This window comes from Drosophila montana, unplaced genomic scaffold (assembly GCF_035044405.1).
Source record: "Drosophila montana isolate Dmon_TW-CO22-7 unplaced genomic scaffold, ASM3504440v1 contig_3831_1, whole genome shotgun sequence".
NCBI lineage: Eukaryota > Metazoa > Arthropoda > Insecta > Diptera > Drosophilidae > Drosophila > Drosophila montana.
In genome coordinates, this window is record NW_026998702.1 from 97501 (window position 1) to 114300 (window position 16800).

General features: G+C 42.0%; 1 protein-coding gene and 1 long non-coding RNA gene across 2 annotated transcripts in view; both read right to left on the minus strand.

The window, feature by feature from the left end:
* LOC135437608 (uncharacterized) overlaps positions 1-11393 on the minus strand; it is a 28623-nt gene extending 17230 nt beyond the window's left edge. Inside the window, exon 1 of the long non-coding RNA XR_010437717.1 lies at positions 11270-11393. This is a non-coding gene — a long non-coding RNA (uncharacterized LOC135437608). The remainder of the gene's footprint in view (positions 1-11269) is intronic.
* LOC135437607 (nucleoside hydrolase-like) overlaps positions 1-16800 on the minus strand; it is a 73949-nt gene that overhangs the window by 36608 nt on the left and 20541 nt on the right. The window lies entirely within an intron of this gene.

Genomic DNA, 16800 nt, shown 5'->3' on the forward strand with positions numbered 1-16800 from the left:
GTAGCGATCAGCGATCTCCTTCTCCAGACGATCGCAGATGATGCGCTCGAAGAGCTTGCCCGTGGAGTCCAGCATGCAGAGTGGCCTGTAGGCAGAGGGGTCCTGTGGGTCCTTTCCAGCTTTAGGGATAAGGACCAGTCTCTGCAACTTCCAGCACGTTGGAAAGGTTCTTTCTGCAATGCATCGGTTGAACACATTTACGACTGTGTCTGCGTGGGCGCTAGCGATGGTCTTCAGCACTGCATTGGGGATGCCGTCGGGTCCTGGCGCTTTGTTTGATTTAATGCGCTTTAGCGCGGCACGTATGTCTTCTGTGTCGATGGGAGGCACCACCGACGTGCCTACGGCTGGAGGGTTGTGGCGTAGCTCTATCTGGCGCGGGAACAGTGTCTCCACTATCTGCTTTAGATGCTCTGGGCAGGTCGGTACGGGTCCTCTTGCGAGTTTGCCCATTACCGTTTTGTAGGCTTGTCCGGGGGGCTGGGTATCGGCTTCGTCGCAGAGTTGCATCCAGCATTGCCGCTTGCTTCGCTTGATAGCCTTGGTGAGCATAGCTCGCCAGGAGTGGTAGGCTGCGCGAGCTTCTTCGGCTTCGTGCTCCAGGGCCAGGTTTGCTGTTTCCCGTCGCGCTCGTCTTGCTGCGCGCTGGTATATGCGTCTTGCTGTGTGGCACCTTTTACGCGCATCCTCTATTTCGCCATTCCACCATCGGACTGGCTTGTGCTTGTTACCTCCTTTCTTTTTCCTCGCCATCGCTGCATCGCAGGCTCGTTGCATCTCCCGTGTTAGGCAGTTAGCGAGCTGTTCTGCGTTTCCAGTGATTGCGGTGGGTTCAAAAAACGCTAAGAGTGCCTCTTTATTGAGCGTCTCAGGGTCCCAAGCGATGTGGTGTGTTCTGCCCGTCGGGTTTGGTTGTCCGCCATCAGTATTGCTGACAATGGCCTGGTGGTCGCTATGCGTATACAGCTGGGACACCTCCCATGTGGTCCGTCTTGCTATTGAGGGGCTGGCAAACGTCAGGTCAATAATTGAGCCGCGTCCTGCCTTGATGAAGGTGTGCTCGGTCCCGGTGTTCAGCAGTGTTACGTTAAGAGCTGCGAAGGCGTCTAGCAGCGTGCAACCTCGTGGGTTCGTCCTGGCACTTCCCCAATCCACTGCCCACGCGTTGAAATCGCCGGCAATGACCAGTGGGAAGTGCGTTTGAGCGTCCGCCACTAGTTCATCGAGCATTCGTGCAAATTCGTCGAGTTGAACGCTGGGGGCCATATAGCAGCTATACCAATAGATGCCGCCGATCTTGGCTCTTGCGTATCCCAGGGCCGTCTTCCTGTCGCTCACTAGGAGTGGTGGGTTTCCGCAGCTCCATATAGCAGCACCATGTTCGGTGTTTTGGACCCAACTCTCTTCAGACATTGCTGCGTATGGTTCGCTCAGTAGTGCCACGTCGGCTCGTATCTCTCTGACTGTTTGGGTTAGTAGCTCCTGCGCTGCTCTGCAGTGGTTTAGATTAAGCTGTAGTAGCTTCATTTTTAATTTCTTTTATTTGCGGCCTTTAAGAATAACGGACATGACCTGCTAAGGGTGTTATGTCCCGTGTTCTTCTGCCCCTTACGAGTACATAGGATGCACGCTGGTTCCTCTCGGCATGCTTTTGATGCATGCTCTGCTCCACCGCAGTTGTAGCACTTGCCTGTTTCGTCCTGGCTGTTTCTGCATCTGGTTGCGATGTGCCCGAATTCTAGACACTTGAACATCTCCTGGGGTCGGTTTTAAGTCGAATGCGGCAGATTGCCCATCCGATTCTTATTTTCCCGATTAACAGCAGCTGTTCGGCTAATTCTTTGGGTAGAAGGACTCTGGCCGTCTGGGTTCCCCGGTATGCTGCTCGCAGCTTGGGGGTGGCTTCTACGGGGATGTCCCCGTCGATTTTTGCAAAAACTGCATCCAAAACATCGGTATTTGAGCACCACTCGGGTATATCTTTGACCTCTATCATGGCTTTTTCAGAGATTGTTTTGACCTCCGCGAGTTCTCCCATCTTCTCTTGTACGGCCTTGAGCAGTTTCGCTGTCGCATCGTCTCCTGCTTTTTCCATCTGTAGCAACAGCTCTCCAGCGGCTGTTCGCCGTATTTTAGTGACGTTTTCTCTGTATTTTTGCAGAGATTCGTCATTTTGCACTGCCCTAAGGACCTCGGCATATGAAGCCGTGTCCTTGCACTTGACCAGCAGGGCATCTGGTCTGCTTGAAGTTTTACGTGGCTTTTTTCGTCGGCGGTTGACTTGCTGCCACGTGCTCTCTTTAGTGGTTCCCTCCTTGGGAAGCGCCGCCGGTCGTGCATGGTTTTTGTCCGCACGGCGACCGTTTTCGGTAACTGCAGTGTTACGAGTTGGTGGCTCTTTTCGTGTTCTTTGCCTTCGTTGTTTGCCTGCGTTTACTGTGGGGCTTACTGTCTTCGGCGGTGGCGTGCGCGCGCTCGTAGGCATCTCCTTGTTATTGCAGCTCTTGATCTGCGCAACCGGTTCCGTGTCGCTTTGCTTCTTAGCGTCTTTTTTGCATTTGGGGCAGGTTGTGTCTATCCGCAGCTGGTCTTCTATTTGGGCGCACACTGCCTCTTGTATCTTCTTCATTTGTGCCAGCGAGTCCTTCATTCCCTGGTTTATGTGTCTCACCACCGGCTTTTTCTCATTGACGAGGTAGATTATCTCGTCCAGGATTGTTCCTAGTTTCTTCATCTGGCTGGAGCAAGAGTCCTTTGTGCTCTTTGCCCGCTTAGACGGTGTTTTCCGGGGCGTGTCTTCAGGGCTTCCCGAATTTCTGCCTCTCTTCGGCGTATTCGTGCTTGCGCCTGCTGCAATGCAGTTGATAGCGTCGCATTTGGTTGGCAGAGGTGCATCGGCTTGGTCGGCTTGCGGTGGAGTTCTAGCAACTCTACTAGATTTCGCGAAGGCGAGACCATCTTCGCGCTGGATAGGCTCTGCCTCTCTCGTTGTTGGTGTTGTTGCCTCTATTGTTTCGGGGTGGAGGTGTCCCCCTTGTTGTTTTGTATTCATTTCTTTGTAATTGGGCCCCCCCTCGAGGCCGTTATTGTTGCCCGTTCTGTGCAGTCACCTTCGTGATCCCGTGGGTGCCTTTCCAGGGAGTGAGGTCCACGCGAGGGTTGACTCCGGTCCTCATGAGAGCCGGAGTTCAGAGCCAGATCGGTGTTAGTCAGGACAATGTCAACTGATCCTGCACGGCCAACTTAATGGTAACGGACAGCAAGCGTTTCTCGAGGCCTTGCCATGGTTTTAACGGGGCGGGGGCAGGCGCAGCATTAGCCCAGCAGCCGTTTCCGCTCGATTTCACTCGGTTTACTAAGGTGCTGGAATACTGCGGCCTGTCAGCCCGGTTTCGTCGGATATGTAAGTGGCTTCCAGTATGCCGTAATTGAGACCTTACTGGGCTGGGGTCTCAATGGATCCTATGGGATCCTCTGTGCACGTCAGATAAGTGGCGCGAGTTTGTCCCGTAGGGCGTCCCACGTTGGCTACAAGTTTCCCCGTAGCGTTTGTTGGGAGTTATGCCGCCCCGACTCGGCCGCCAGAGCCCCGTTTGTGGGTACGCCGCCGGAGCGGTGGGGATGGCTTAGCCAGATCCGCGGCCTTGTGTACCCGTTGGCCCTGTTGGACATTCAGCATTCTGCAATTATCTTTCTGTTTGCCTTACTACTAGCGCCATCTAGTGGTGGGCAGTTAGGTATTTGCATCCTGGCTTCGTAGTGGCGCCATCTATTTGTCGCTCTATTATATGCGTTTGTGTGCTGTTTTTGAGCACTGGTGCTCAGCTGTGCTTACGCAATTTGTCATCGCTAGCTTGTAGCAGCTGATCGTCGTCTGCATGACTTTCACAATTCACAGCGGGATTGGAAAGCTTTTCACTCAATGCGCTCCAGGGCACAATTGAGTGGGGTTGTTGTTGTCTTACCCAGCGGAGGAGACCCGTCCGTCCGGATCACCAGCGACTGCACCTCCAGTTGGTGATCAGCGCCAACTCCAGGTACGTTGTTTCTGTCGTACAATCTGTCGCTTAGAGACGCTTTTACTTTGCAGCAGCTGCAGCAAAGGGCGCAAACCGGAGCACAAAAGAATGCGCGTCCGCACCGCGTCGTTCACTTTCACCTCCTCCTCCTCCTGTGTGTGTGTGTGTAGAGCTCGAAATTCTGGTGCTTGACATATCTATGTATTGTATAGTTAGTGGTATGAGTTTATTTCCGCTAATTGATAACTTGAACCGTTTCCAAGCAATCAATAAAAATCGTTTTGAAATCCTGTTTTTTGAGAAATTCTTAAGTTATGGAGTCTGAGCAATTGTATATTTCTTATTAGCTTTGCTGGCTAAAACAATATCCTAGTATATTGCTATAATTTTAGCTGAAAGAACTGAGGACTATGGTGAAAGAGACCCGTATCTTAGAACTGTAGTTTCCGTAATTACAGCGAATATTATAATATTGTTGGTAGCCGATCCATCTGTATAGATGAATTTTCGATCTGAGCTTAAATCTTGAATGCTTTTAAAAGTGGTTTGGTAGATAATTGGGTTGGTATATTATTTTGGGTATTTTTGTAATGAGAAATCTATTTGATTTCTGTTGTAGGGTGCTTCAGGGTCTCTTTTAAGTGGACTGATTGGTATATTTAGATATCTGCAGTTTTTGGTAAGCTGATTTAAAGATATATTGGTGGGTCTACTTTTCTGTAATGCTCTCTTTTTCAAATATTTTGCTGGGTGGCATTAGAGTACTGAAGAATTTCGTATAGTTCGGATTTTAGAAACTTTAGTTTCAAATAATAAATTTTTGATTGGAGATGTATATTAGGCGCCAAGTACAATCCCTACTGCTCAAAGAAAGAGAACGTATCAATCTTTGAGATTATTAGGGCTTAGATGACTTAAATAAGGGTATGAGTGTTACACCTAAATTTTTTTTATAATGTTTAGTTTTTTCGACAATGAGTTAATTAGGTCTTCAAAATGTTCATTGCACTTATATTTTTTACTAAGTGTGACTCCTAAAACTTTTGGTGAGCTGACTGACTGAATAGTGATATTATTGGAAGTGATTTAGCAAAAAAAACACTGTTTTTTATAGCAAACATGTTTGTGTTTACATTTTTCAATGGACAGTGCTTTGAATATTTTTAAAAAGCTGTTCTAAATTTGTTGATAGATTTTTCTTCTTATGATAATGAGCTGAAAATCCTCAGCAAAACTACAGAAGGTGATATCTCTTTGGCCTTCTATGATTTTCGACAATTTGTGCTAAGCAATTAGGAATAGGATGACGGAGACCTTACCCATGACTTTGGAGAGCCACTGATTAAGTAAAATGGGAAGGTAGGACTATGGATTCATTCTGTCAGTGTTTTGTTTATTCAAGTTATTTCTAGTAATTCCTATTAGACTGGTCTTATATTGTCGAGGGACTAAATATTTTAGGAGGTGGGGTGGTGTGTTCAATCATAGAACATGTAATCCTGTCAACTCCTGGTGTACACCCTTTCAAAGAGCTAAGGGAGCTTAACAATTCGATAAAGGATATATTTAACTCAAATTTTTCCGCTGCTTTGCTTGGAGTGTAATCTAAAGGTAAGATTGATAGTTATTTTTGTGCTAGACAAAGGTTTGTAAAAAATTTGAAAACTTGGATGATGCCCACCAAAAATGGGCAAATGTGTTAGCAATTGTATTGTGCTCCATGCTAACACTGTTTATGCAAGGGTTTGAGGCGGCATGAATTGACTTCATGGGATTGAGGCCACAAAAGCCACGGATATTTGACCACATTTTAGTTTAGGGTGTACTAAGATTTATTTCTGAAATTAATTCTGGGGTTCAGATATTTATAGTCTATCTACTAATGTCTTGTCTAAATATTCCGCCTGTTTTTCTAAAATTGATTATATTTTCCTGAGTGATATTATGGTTTAACTTGTTCCACATTTTGTTTTTTAGTAATGATAATTTTTTGTTCCACCAGGGAACACTATGGGGCTGCTGATTAAGAGAAGTTTTTGGGATAGCCATGTTGCCACTTTAAAGAATTATTTTGATTAAATTGGCTGCCTCCTTGTTAACCTCTGTAGAATGGGCTATTTTGTTGTTTACGATAGCAACTGATTTTTCGAAAAAATCCACAGTTTGCTGTACATAGTTTGAAATGGATTCTTTATTAGTGGTGTGTTTATAATAATATTATAGCTTATGGGGTTGAGTTGAGTTGAGGTGAATTAATTATTATGAGAAGTTCGCTGTAGTGATTTATGTAGTCGCAGATGTTCCACCGCATTATAATAAGAGGCATATATATGTTATTTGAGTTATAGTTTTAAAGTGTCTGTTTTACAGAGTAAGATTTGCTACAGTGGGCTGTGGATTGTGTTCATGTGTTTTCCCCGAATGGCTGATCAAGTCGACGTTGCAGAAAGGTCATCCCCTTAGCCAGTCGTTTTTTTTTTTAAGGCTGCACGGGGTAGTACTTGTACTTTTATTTTTAATTTGATCAAGGTTTTGATCTAACTTAGGAGTTAAGATGTGCTGGGATGGGTAATTGATGTAAGGTCTTCGAGATTATCATACTTGAGAATGTTGCGGGCGATGGTGTTGTAGGTAGTGCTGGCGGTGGTGCTGGTATTGGTTGTATTTTAGTCGTTATTTTGTTGAGCCGTCTTAAATGCGTCGGCAGAGGTTACATTGCCGAGTTGGTTTTTCAATTATACATTTCGTAGGCTGTTTTGATGTTAAACTTCTCAGTGATTTTAATTACGATATTTGCACCTGTTTCTCATATATTGGGCATTTTTTGACGATGGAAAAGTGTCTGTTACGTGGTAGTTTGTTAATGCTGTAGTTGATGCAGCCGGTTTTGTTTACGCATGTTTTCTTTTCATTTTTTTCATGTGGTGCTGAGAACCACGTTAGCGCATGTTTTTGGGATTTTGAATGTATGTCAGAAACGAAGACAGTTATTGCAGCGCAGTGGTTTTTGCAGATATGGGCGAATTTTGGTTCTTTAACAGCCGATCATGAATATTCTATGACGTTCGGTGAAGCAAATGTAAGAACAAATAAGCCTGATAGTTTAAATTACATTCAACTTTCTTCATTATCTTTTTAACCAGAGTAACGTTTTGCTCTTTAAGCTAAGATTGTATTTCCTCTTCGGATATGTCGAGCAGGTCGTTAAAGATAACTTTCTTACCGTAGTTAAAAGACAGATGTTCCGATACAATTATTTACATGTCAGTAAAATGGGACATCTTCAGGAGCTTGTTCAATTGTTGCAAATAATTTTTTTTATTTGCAGTTCACCGCTTTTTAGTGTTTTGCAGGAGTCGACTTCTCAGCCGCAGTTAAAATCAATCAATTTTTTGATTGCGAATGGTGATAACTTAAATTATTTTTCATTTTTATCAAAGCGGGATGTAACAATGTCCTTAGATCTAGGTGAAAAGAATGTTTTTTTTGGGTTGGGGACAGCAGCTAGCTTCCCGCAGCTAGCTTCCCATTTTTTCCGTTTGGTTTTTCTGTCTACTCTTTACGCGCAATTTTGTTTTCAAGTTAGATCACACGTGAAAAGCGCCCGAGCAAAGGGGCGCAAGGTGAAAAAGAGGTTTATAACATTGATTAGGTCAGAAGATGCGGAGGTATTTAAGCAGACAACCGTCCACGATGAGAGCTGGTTTGTGACTGCGCAACCACTGTAAATTATACAGTTGTTCGAGACCAAGCGCTTGTATATAAGTGCAGTTTACGCACACATTAGCAAGCCAGCTGCACTCCGCTTATTTCTGTTTCTCTTTGTGCTTAGCTGTAAAATTGTTATTGTAATTACTAATCAGGCATATCACTTGTTTAAAGTCGTTTGGCACCTAGAGCGTGAACGTTTTAGCTTAACTTCTACAAATGATATAAAAACAAAATTCGATTTTAATTTACATGTATAATTTTAAATTGAATTTAAATTTAGACATGGCAACTAAAAAAAGTTTTGACGATGAAAAAAAAACAAACGCAGTGTGTCTATTAAAAGCATTGTGCGTTAAATGACCAAATAATTAAGGGTAAATTAAACGTATAATCTACCATGTTAGAATGAATATAACAAATGATAACCCTTCACATAGATACAGCGTTAAAGAATCAGACTCGAGTAGAAACTTTTGACCCAGATGATTATTATCGTGGCCAGCTAGAAGAACTCTGCATAACGACAAAAGCTTGTTTAAAATCTGTTATAAAGTCTCTAAGTCCTGCCACGCCTGCAGGCATGCCCCTCGCGGCTCCACGTACACGTCTTACGCACCTGGCACTTCATAAGTTTAATGAAAAATAAGTTGACTTCAAGAATTTAATAAGCCTCTTCTCTTGTTGATAACAATCACGCGAAACAGAGTATAGGGAAGCGCATTTCAAGTTACCGAGGACAATTAATTTCAAAGCATTCGACAACTTACGATAAAGAATGTCTATTATTCAATAAGACTATTTTGGCTCTCTTTAGCCAACCAAAGATAGCGCAACCTTCTGCTGCATCGTCAAGATCAATCAATAGCTGTTGAAAAAAAAATGTGCAGCCAATCAACATTCACCTTAGTGCAGATTAGAGATCGCTAAGGCGGCTTTTTATTGCATCAAGTGCCTTCGGATGGGACACACTGTTGCCAGATGTAAGATAAAACAAAAAGGGTGCGAAATTGTTCTCATAACACACTGTTGCAAAGAAAATCTGCCGTTTCTAACACTTGAGCGTTACCACCACCCCTTGACTCCGCACAGGATCAACCATTAACCTCCCATGCTATACATGGGAATATGTCTGATAGTGTTATACTAGCAACATCAGCCGTTACCGTCAAAACGACAAGTGACGATTTTGTTTTTGCTAGAGCTTTACTCGTTTCTGTTTAACAATTTTTTTTATAATTTTGGGAGTAAGCGAGTTCTCGTTAGATCTGTGGATCTTGAAAGCCATATTGGGGTTCCAGCCAGACCATACAGTTAATGTCAGTGGTTGGAAAATGTCTGCAAACCTGCCTGAAAGATAGGCGCGATTGTCAAGAATTGACGGTGCGGCAGGGCCATCGAATTGTACCCAATAGGGAGAACAAGAATTCCAGTGGAAAAAATACAAAGTGTTTTGAATTGTTTTTGCTAATCATTCGGCAGCCGAGGCCGATAAGCGATAATTTGTTTTCAGTTCTTTCACACTGCGGCGAAGCGATCCCAGCAGCACCCATCACGCTGGTTAGCCCTTACCTGCGCCACTGCGGTTCCGTTCCTTTCCTTAAACTTAACAACTCTGCGGTGAATTCGCTAATACATTACTTAGTCCAAGCGGATCGTATTTCGGACAGTAAGTGCATGGAAACGATGGAGACAACATTGTTGCCAACGAGTGGCCAATTTGTTGTAGCAGCACATGCGGCGCCAGAATGTTGAGCATGCTCAAACTGTTCAAATTATGCATGATCAAACGGCCGTTGCTTTATGTCTAGCCGGATGTGTTAACTTCTCCCTCACTAAGATGAAGGCAGTCCTTGGTTTTTTTCAGACTATCAATAACAATCTGTAGGGAAGCTAGTTGGCTAGCTCTTTTACGTCTTTGGTATATCTTCCAGAGAAAGAACCCAATGTGTAGGATGACGATGATGGATACTTTGAATATTGCGGGCGTTGTAGTCAGTTTTTTCTCTATGTCACCAATGACTGTCGATGTGCAGCCTTTGCAGGTATGGTAGACTTAAAATTTCCTGATGACCGGTGATATTCAGGAATGCCGATGTTGCTGAGCCTGGGTAATTTGTAAGATATTCTGCATGTTCCGGAACAGAAACCCATTCGTTTCAACTTCATCGTCGAATGTCAGCAAGAACGGGCCATTGGTGGTTTTCCCTTTACTGTTGTCTAACCGCCGGAATGTAGTTGTTGAGGACATTTCGTGAACAGAATTTTCACCTTAACGTGGCAGTTCATGGGCAGGATTTAATTACCGCAGTCTGCGACATTATTATTTTCAGTGAAATAAAGTATTGTTTCGTTGAACGGAAAACAGAGTCATCTCCTTACAATCTAAACTAGGATCTAGGTATTTATAATAATATGGTAAGCTTTATGATCTAATAAAACATTAACATGTGTTACCTACATTAAATCAGTTACAATGATACTTGTAGAATGCTCATTTAAAATATTCCCCACATCTTCAGAATCAAGAGTTACCGACAACATTAATGTCTCGAACTCTGAAAGAAAAATACTGTCCCTTGCGCGTAATGTTTCATAAAGGAGGCCTTCTTCGATTTGTTTCTCTTTTGCAACCCTGACAATTGTAATTACGGTTTCGATTAAATTATTATTTTGTTCTTGCACTCAAGTGCTTAGAACTTCTTGTCTGTCTATTGATCAATTAACTTTTGCAGGTTGCATTTTATTTTATCAAAGTCTTTGAAATCGAGGATTTCACCAACGACCTCCAAAGCGGTTCCCAGAATATTAGTTCTTCTAGTTTATCTATGGAATACATATATTATACTTTCTCAGAATCTAGTATTTTTTTCATATGAGACTGGGAGAAATGTTTTATAACCAATCTTGTTTCCTTAGCAATTTCGGAGTATGTGGTACCTTCTTCTTGACAGCATCATACACATTTTCCATTAGACGTTCATTATTTGAAAATTATACGATATGTCTTGTTTTCTGACCGAACATAATTATGGTGCTTTCTTGTATAATTATTTGATTTCAAAAGCGGCTTTTCGGTGGACTTGACATTGTAGGTTACCGACAGTTTGCTATTAATAGTGGCTTAATCAGATGGTGCACAGTCTTCTAGAGCATGTAAATTTTCTCGTAGTAAGGCATAAGCAACAAAATTTTCTTTTCCTGGCTATATAAGATTTGAGCGCTATGCTCGTCCATAAACACTTTCTATCTTTTTATACCCTGAACCCATTAAAAATGAGTAAAAAGGGTATGTTTTTGAGCAAATGTATGTAACAGGCAGAAGAAAACATTTCCGACCTCATACATTTTCTTTTTACTACTAAAGCAAACGATCGCGTAGCGCGAGCTGCATTGGGTGTTAATAGCAGAGGGTTCAGGGTATCCCCTAGTCGGGAGTTCCCGACTAGAGCCTCTTGTTATTTTTGCGTTCAAGTAACTTTTTAAATTTTCTGCGCCGTACAGATAGTTGTTTAGGGTCCAAACTACGGCAAGTAGCTCACCTTCGTTTGTCGCCAAGTTTTGTCCATTATATCTTGGGTTCCTGGAAATTATAGTAATTGGTTTCTCATCTTGAGATAGGTCTGCTTTTAAGCCAACAGATAAGGCATCTATCGTCAAGTCAAGTCGTTTTAATAGTAACAGACGTCTTCTGAAAGATGAATATTTTTTAAGTTTCTCAAAAGTCCGACGCTGTTTTTCGTTGAGGCTCACAGGTATATTTTTTTATTGGCCAACGCTCACTTAACCCTTGTTACCCTTAAGTATTTTCGTTGGCGGCTTAGCTTTATTGCGAAATCATTAATAAAAATGATCTATTGCCTCTACTTTACTGGGTTTCCTTTTTATACCGCCGCGAGAGACCATAAATCCAAGATACTCTACCTTTTCTCTAAAAAGTGTGATTTTTCTCGTGGTCCTCATGGTCCTCCATGTTTTCTGAGAAGGTGATACCATAATCCACATAAACCACAAGCTTGTAGTAATCAGTTTTTTGTCTATCCTTTTCTACAAGTAATGTTTGGTGAAATCTCGATTTTAAATCAAGCGTTGTAAAATGCTCGGCTTTTCCGAGATTTGAAAGGATAGCTTTTATGTTAAGTATAGGATCGTCAGTATTTTTAGAATTCAGCTTCCTGTTTCCTTGTTCACCTGTTCTCTTTCCATTTACTTCTCTCACTGGGTTATTATCTAGATGGCCTTATAATGTTGCCTTTGAGAAAGTTATGGTTTTATTATCTACAAAATCGGACAGCCCAATTGGGTTAGGGTATAGTTTGGAGTAACTCGGGATTTCATTCTCTATTGGAATGGTAGCAACGATATTTGTATTATACGGGAGTAGTTCATTTAGGTCGGCAAAGAAGCGATTTCTTTTTCATATCATTTCATATAATTCTTTTTGAATTTGCTGTGGGCATTTTAAAAATCTGATTATTTTATTATTTATTTTGCAAATGGCTGATATATTTTCACATGCCCTAGAAGATCGACATGCTCTGTGGAGCTAATACGTTCTTTAAACTTATATCCGTCGATCAAGCAAGGTTCGAATTGTCGATTCTGAACAAGACTCTTGTAGGATTGTCTTAGGAATTTACATGCCGACATGTCATGAGAAGACTCATGTTAAGGTCCGAGCTATTAAGAAGAGTCATATACCTAGGTAGACAAAACTTTGCGGAAGAGTCGCCAATAGCCAAAAAAATCCGAAAAAATTGTACAGCAGTTAAGTTAGAGCGACTTTCTACATAATTTGAATATATTGATGTCAGGTCAGTTTAAAGTAAGACTGCCATTCAATTACACATCCCAATCAGCTTGGTAACTCGTTCGATGTTGCTAAGCGGTTTTTATCACTTGAAAGACGCTTATCTCGATATCCCGAGGTTAGGTGTATGTACTTGGAATTCATGGAAGAATATTTAACGTTAGGTCACATGTCAGAAATAGGTAATCAGATTCCAAGTACACGCTATTTCATTTCGCATCAGTGTGTTTTCGAAGCGTCCTGTCAGAATTCGTATTAAATTGCGTTGAATGACCTTCGTTTGGTTGGACCCAACCTTTATTCGATTCTGCTTCGATTTAGACTCTCCTAGTATGCATTGACAGCTGACATTAAAAAGATGTGTAGGCAGGACATGGTGCAAGAATCAGATGGATATTTCCTGCTCGAAAGACCCCACCTGTTCTTTTGATTTTCTTCAGGTTAATCTTAGTTGTCGCAAATGCTTTAAAGCACAGGTTTAAATAAATACAAAAAAAAATTTTCAAATTCTCCTGAGTTCTCCGCAACAAACGCCGCCAAGCCGATAACAATCTCAAAGTCTGACACAACTAAAACACTTGGCATGAAGTGATTGCCGAATAAAGATGCTTTTCAATTTAAGCTAGACGATTCATTCATAGGTCTCAAAGCGACAAAACTGAACGATAACTCTGTGGTATGGCAAAAATCATACTCCAAGAGCTTTGGCTACAAAAATTAGACTGCGATGCATCTTTCCCTTTGAGTTTGGAAAACTCGTGGCAGCAACTGAACTTTGTCTCAGTTGCAAAGAAATATATACCACAATGTGTGTTTACAGAACCAACTTCATTGATCGAAATGTATAGTTTCGCCGGCTCTATATTAAGACCGCTCGGCGCATGCGTATATATACGCATTCATACTACAAAAGGTTTTAGTATTTCGTTGTTGAAATCCAAATGCAAGGTAGCCGCACTCAAAACGAAGACTTTTTCTAGACCTGAGACAAGAGAGTTAACCAGCATGCGATGACAGATGAGTCGCGTACCTTAGAAATACGACCAGATATCTTGGAAACTATCGATAGTTTTTTTATCGCATGCCAGGCTTATGTGTTCCACACTTCATAGAAAAACATCAAAGTTCGTAGGACAAGATGCTACCAGAAATAGCGCTAGCCGTGGCCGATTCGACTGGATTTTCCCTCGCCTTCTTAGTACAAGGCCGCGAGCCTCGTCTCCCAGTGACGAGGTTACGCCCGACTCCGCCATTGTCCAACAGACACTAGGGGAGAAGGCCGGACGTCTGAGAGAGGTGTTTGATATCGTCCGCCACAACCGCATGCTTCTCAGGACCAGGGGAGGCACTACAATATGCGTTGAAGAGATTGGCGACCAACGATAAACGAGCAGGTGGTTTGATTATGAACACGAATGAATATGAATATAGGAAATCGATTATAGTTTAAGTCGAGTTAGAAAGAACTCTGGCTCCGAAAGTATTAACAGGAAGAGCAGATAAGCGAATAGGCTTAAAGGCACGGCGAAAAGGGCGAAAAAGGGTCGTAAGACCGTGAGACTAATCAGCAATAGGGAGAAGCATAATTCCAGTAGAGAAAATACATAATGTTTTGAATTGTTTTTGCTAACTATTCGGCAGCCGCGGCCGACTAGCGATAATTTGTTTTCAGTTCTTTCACACTGCGGTGGAGCGATCCCAGCAGCACCCATCACGCTGGTTAGCCCTTACCTGCGCCACGGCGGAGCGATTCCTGCGGTTCCGCTCCTTTCCTTAAACATAATCACTCTGCGGTGGAGCGATCCTAGCAGCTCACTTCCCACCTTTCAGCACCACGTCACGGCAGTCTACAAATTTCTTGTAGAGTGGACCCAGGTAGATTGAGTTGTACAACCCCAACTTTTAAACTCCTTTACAAGGAGTCATTCTGCAAGTTAAGCTTTTTGGCATCTCCTTACTTCTGAGATGCCACTTAGTAATAAAGGGTACTAGACTTTTAGGTCTGAACGGATTAATTTTTTAAATCTAACTAAAGCAAAGTACATAAATGTTACTGAGGCGAAGTTTGCCCTGTGATTCATATTCGCTTATATATCAAGTCCAAGCGGATCATATTTCGGACAACGAACGCATGGAAACGATGGAGACAACATTGTTGCCAACGCGTGGCCAATTTGTTGTAGCCGCCCATGCGGCGTAAGAATGTTGAGCAAGCTCAAAACTGTACAAATTATGCATGATCGAACGGCCGTTGACTTATGTCTGGCCGGAGGTGTTAACTCCTCCCTCACTAAGATGAAAGCAGTCCTTGGTTTTCTTCAGACTATCAAAAACAATATGTAGGGAAGCTTGTTGGCTGGCTCTTTTTAGTCTTTGTTAGATCTTCGAGAGAAAGGGCCCAATATGTAGGACGACGATGATGGATACTTTGAATATTGCGGGCGTTGTAGTCAGTTTTTTCTCTATGTCACCAATGACTGTCGATGTTCAGCCTTTGCAGGTATGGTAGACTTAAAATTTCCTGATGACCGGTGATATTCAGGAATGCCGATGTAGCTGAGCCTGGGTGTTTTCGTAAGATATTCTGCATGTTCCGGAACAGAAACCCATTCGTTTCAACTTCATCGTCGAATGCCAGCAAGAACGGGCCATTGGTGGTTTTCCCTTTACTGTTGTCTAACCGCCGGAATGTAGTTGTTGAGGACATATCATGAACAGAATTTTCACCTTAACGTGGCAGTTCATGGGCCGGATTTAATTACCGCAGTCTGCGACATTATTATTTTCAGTGAAATGAAGTATTGTACTGTTTCGTTGAACGGATCTCTTTACAAACTTAACTAGGATCTGGGTATTTATAATAAAATGGTAAGCTTTATGATCTAATGAAACATTAACATGTGTTACCTGCATTAAGTCAGTTACAATGATACTTGTAGAATGCTCATTTAAAATATTCACCACTTCTTCACAATCAAGAATAGCAGGGCTTTGAATTATAATGCTTACAAGTGTAACCGACAACATTAATGTCTCGAACTCTGAAAGAAAAATACTGTCCCTTGCGCGTAATGTTTCATAGAGGAGGCCTTCTTCGATTTGTTTCTCTTTTGCAACCCTGACAATAGTAATTACGGTTTCGGATTAATTATTATGTTGTTCTTGCACTCAAGTGCTTAGAACTTCTTGTCTGTCTATTGATCAATTAACTTTTGCAGGTTGCATTTTATTTTATCAATGTCTTTGAAATCGAGGGTTTCAGCAACGACCTCCAAAGCGGTTCCCAGAATATTAGTGCTTCTAGTATATCTATGAAATACATATATAATACTTTCTCAGAATCTAGTATTTTTTTCATATGAGACTGGGAGAAATGTTTCATAACCAACTTTATGGTAAAGTTCGATGAGTGTCAAAGATATTCTTTTTTTTTCACTACCTTTTAATAATTTAATTAAAAATTTAATATAATGCCGCCTTCTTCTATAATTATTTGATTTCAAAAGCGGCTTTTCGGTGGACTTGACATTGTAGGTTACCGACAGTTTGCTATTAATAGTGGCTTAATCAGATGGTGCACAGTCTTCTAGAGCATGTACATTTTCTCGTAGTAAGGCATAAGCAACAAAATTTTCTTTTCCTGGCTATATAAGATTTGAGCGCTATGCTCGTCCATAAACACTTTCTATCTTTTTATACCCTGAACCCATTAAAAATGGGTAAAAAGGGTATGTTTTTGAGCAAATATATGTATGTAACAGGCAGAAGAAAACATTTCCGACCTCATACATTTTCTTTTTACTACTAAAGCAAACGATCGCGTAGCGCGACCTGCATTGGGTGTTAATAGCAGAGGGTTCAGGGTATCCCCTAGTCGGGAGTTCCCGACTAGAGCCTCTTACTTGTTATTTTTGCGTTCAAGTAACTTTTTAAATTTTCTGCGCCGTACAGATAGTTGTTTAGGGTCCAAACTATGGCAAGTAGCTCACCTTCGTTTGTCGCCAAGTTTTGTCCATTATATCGTGGGGTCCTGGAAATTATAGTAATTGGTTTCTCATCTTGAGATAGGTCTGCTTTTAAGCCAACAGATAAGGCATCTATCGTCAAGTCAAGTCGTTTTTAAAAGTCGGGATAGAGTAACAGACGTCTTCTGAAAGAAGAATATTTTTTAGTTTCTCAAAAGTCCGACGCTGTTTTTCGTTGAGGCTCACAGGTATATTTTTTTATTGGCCAACGCTCACTTAACCCTTGTTACCCTTAAGT